The sequence below is a fragment of the Mus caroli genome, chromosome 14, assembly GCF_900094665.2.
Source record: "Mus caroli chromosome 14, CAROLI_EIJ_v1.1, whole genome shotgun sequence".
Classification (NCBI taxonomy): domain Eukaryota; kingdom Metazoa; phylum Chordata; class Mammalia; order Rodentia; family Muridae; genus Mus; species Mus caroli.
Genome location: NC_034583.1, coordinates 33,044,734 through 33,048,999, shown reverse-complemented (window position 1 = coordinate 33,048,999; position 4,266 = coordinate 33,044,734).

Here is a 4,266-nt window from a genome sequence, read left to right as displayed (position 1 = left end):
AAGAACATCCCAAGACTGCACCACGTGGGGATCCATCCCATAAACAAACACCAAACCCAGACACTATTGCATATGCCAGCAAGATTTTGCTGACAGGATCTTGATATAGTTATCTCTTGTGAGGCTAAGCCAATGCCTGGCAAATACAGAAGTGGATGTTCACAGTCATCTATTGGGTGGAACACAGGGCCCCCAATGAAGTAGCTAGAGAAAGTACCCAAGGAGCTAAAGGGGTCTGCAACCCTATAGGAGGAACAACAATATGAGTTAACCAGTACCACCCCCCCCCCAGAGCTTGTGTCTCTATTGCAATCTTTATAGCCATTTTTCTATGCTAGTTTCTGAGCACTGGGGAGAGAATGTTACATATAGATGTCATATTTATTGTCACAGACACATATTCTTAGCCCCATGACCAGTTGTGACTTTCTGTGCTAATCACCATACACACCATACAAAGAAATTTCACTGATGAGGTCCAAGAGCTGCACTAATCTATCTGTGAAAAGATAGGAATCTAAAAGGAAGTCTGATACCATGTCCACTTATCATAATACTAGTAACAAGTTTGCCTTTGGAACCTAGAAGCTCCTCAACAGTTGAGGATTGGTCTGTTGCTATATATTGTAATGCTAAATACTGGCCCCCAAGGTCTGGTTGCCCTGCGGGATGAGAAGATCTTCATGTACACCAAGTGATGCTATGTAACATTGTCCTACTAGTTATCCTTGATTGGTCAATAAAAGGACCTACAGCCTATAGCTAGGCAGAAGAGAGGTAGGCAGGGCTTTGTTTCCGAGCTTGGAGTCTGAGGCTGAGAGCATGAGCAGAGAGAGGAGAGGAGAATAAGGAAGAAGACACCATCAGGTAGATGAATCATGAAAACATGGCCATAAGGGCCAGCCAACTGGAGTAAGAGCAGCCCAAGCATAACATGGCAAGGGATATCTTGGGGTTATTGACAGGGAAGTAGACAAAAACAGCATAGAGAGTTGATAGCTGCTCTAGTGTTGCTAAAGCCTATTATAAATATAAAGATTTTTGTCATTAATTTGGGAACTGAATGATCTAAGTTGGGATAGAAACCACTATTAGATATTTATCACAATACCCAGCCTTTGGTTCTTAGCTAGATGTACAGCACCAGGTATGTGTTTTCTCCTGTGGAGTAGGCCTTAAATCCCATCAAAAAGCGAATGGTTGTCCCAATAACATTCATGCTGTTATTCATGGGCATATATTTCTACTCCAGTCATTATTGTGGTTCACAGAGTCTACATCTAGTTAAGATTGTTAATGATTTCCTTCCATTCCCAGAATCCTACCTAGGACCTTGTGGTACTCTGAAAAATAGCCATCATTGAGAATGCTTTGTGGTCAATGCCAAATTGATTTATCCATGTCCTCTGGTCACTGGGTGAGGTGTTATCAGCAAACAGGGTCTTACGATCAAGTTCTGGTGAGCTAGCAAGAGCAATAGCAATAGCCTGTGTTAATTTAGGAGACTCTGGGGCAACTGTGACCAACAACTTAAAAGGGAATTATCCCACATCCCACATAAAAAGCATTGGGCTTTTTATCTGGAAACCTATGGCTTTTGTTTTCTGAGATGAGCATTACCTGCTGTGTAAAATAAGTTGAATTAAATTCTCATATATATATTATAAAGCAATGAGGTTCCATAAATTTTTTTTTCAAACACCCTTCATATTAGCTCTCTCTCCTCCTCACATCCTTTGCTCCTGATACCAACAAAGAAGCTTCCTCCCTTCAAGGAGGAAGAGTAATCTTAAAGAATATGTGTGTGTATGTGAATGTATATTAGTTAGGGTTTCTATTGCTGTGAAAAGACACCAGGACCACAGCAACTCTTATAGGAAACATTTTATTAAGGCTCTCTTACAGTTCAGAGGTTTAGTCCATTAGCATCATGGTGAGAAGCATGGTGACACCCAAGCAGACATGGTGCTGGAAAATGAGCTGACAGTTCTACATCTAGATCAGCAAACAAGCAGGAGGAGAGTGAAACACTGGGCCTGAATTGAGTACCTGAAACCTCAAAGAGCACCCCAAGTGACATACTTCCTCCAAAAAGGTCACACCTCTAAATAAAGTCAGAGCCTATGAACCTATGGATCCATTTTCATTCAAACCATCACAGTATGTATGTATGTATGTATGTATGTATGTATGTACGTATGTATGTATGCATATATATATGTATTTATGTATATATGTATGTATGTAGAACTACAAATACAAGATGACATAATTTGAAAAATAACGACTAGAGCCTAGCAGCACACCTATAGTATGGCCTCTGGAATTTGACTTCCTGCTTTTACTAGTCTACAAATTGGCTGTGTGAGAACTGGTAAATATTTTGACCCTTATGTACCTCAGTATTCTATTTTATGGTTTTTTTAGTAGTGGTGGTGGTGGTGGTGGTGATGGTTTTGCAATTCTCCCTCTCTCTCTCTCTCTCTCTCTCTCTCTCTCTCTCTCTCTCTCTCTCTGACACAGTTTCTCTGTAACCTGGCTGTTTTAGAAGTCTCTCTGTAGACCAGGTTGGCTTTGAACTTAGATATCCACCTGCCTCTGCCTCTCAAGTGCTGGGATTAAAGGCATGGGCCACCACCACCCAGCTAATATTCTAATTTATAACTGAAAAGAATAATAGCATCTAGATTACTCTGTCCCTGGCACAGAGCAAAGGTCATGAGAATATTAACTACCAGAGTAATAGTCATTTTCCCTTAATGACAAAGGCATAGGCCAGATTAGATCAGATTAAAAGTAGATTAAAGGAGGTTTATTAGGAGGCAGCTCTCAGGTTGATTCACCAATCTCACAGGTGGAGGTCAGTGAAGTCACACACCTGGGCTGGGATTGTGTCCACACATGGTCAAAAATTGAGCCCCTGGGTGGACACTCTTGGGTGGGTTGGAAGAAATGGGGAGACAAGGAGAGATGACATGTTAGCCTGGAGTTTTCTCCAAGAGGGCAAGGGAGTTTGAGCAGGGGTTCCAGCCTAACACAGGGCATGTATGATATAATATAGAAATTCAAAGATGGCTCAGCTCTAAAAAAAAAAAAAGTAATAAACCAATATAATACATTTAGTTAATACACATAAAGTTTTGCTAAAAATCTCAGTTCAAATGTGTACATGCTTAACACTTGAAGCTTACTCTGTTCTTAATACTAGTCCATGGTTTCAAATTCTATGCATACTCTCATCAAAGACCTCATGTAATGCCAGATTGCTGGGTTTGGTTTAAAACGTACCCCAGATGAGTGTGTCCCTAGCTTTGTAATCAAGATTTGTTATTTTATGTTTAATTCATCACTGCAACCAAAAAGTGGTGAGAGAGTTTGAAGCGGATGCTTCTTAAAGTAAAGGGTAAGTTGTGGCCTACTGTTTGCATGTGTGACTGTTATTGGCATTAATATTCGTTTGGAGATGATGTCCCTGACAGCCCTAAGAAGTTAGGTTCATTTACCATACTCAATAAGCCAAGTAACAGAGCCAAATTAATAGTTAAAACCAGAAAAGGGAGATCTATTCAATGTAGTCATACTACGAATAGGGACAAAGAGATCCAGTGATCCCTAAGTCTATTTTCTGCGTCCAGGCATGGGATTAAAGTTTAAGACAGCCAGAATTACAATAGCCAAGCATTCCTAGTCAAGGTATGGTCCCACTCATCTTTAATCCAAAATCATCTTGACTCTAGTCTCTTCTGTAAGGTCGTGTAAAGACTTGTCAGAATTTTGTGAAATTCCTCTTGGAGAAGTAAATCTTTTCTCTGGCTGCCATCAGGCTTCATCCATTTCCTTCTCCCAGCATGAGATTCCTGGAGGAAATTCTAATCCCCTGGGATACTTTGTTTCATTGTCTGATAGCCAAGAGGGTAATACAAGAGTCTGTCTAGGATCTCATCACTCCTAGGCTTCTTGATGGTGGTTTAAAGTTGTAGACAGACATGGGTGTTACTTTAGTTTACATGAAAGATGAAGAGAGTATTGGTCCAAAGGTGAGACATGTCTGTTCTTATAGGGAATTCCTAGCCAGTGAGGGTATTGTTGCTTCCCAGAACACACTGACTGGTTGTGTCTGATTGTTCAGTAGCTGCTGACAGTTCCTCTTGGGAACTAGTTCCTTTGGAAAAAGACTGTGAGAGCCTCCCACCCAAGCATAGCATCAGTTGCCTCTCTCTCTCTCTCTCTCTCTCTCTCTCTCTCTCTCTCTCTCTCTCTCTCTCT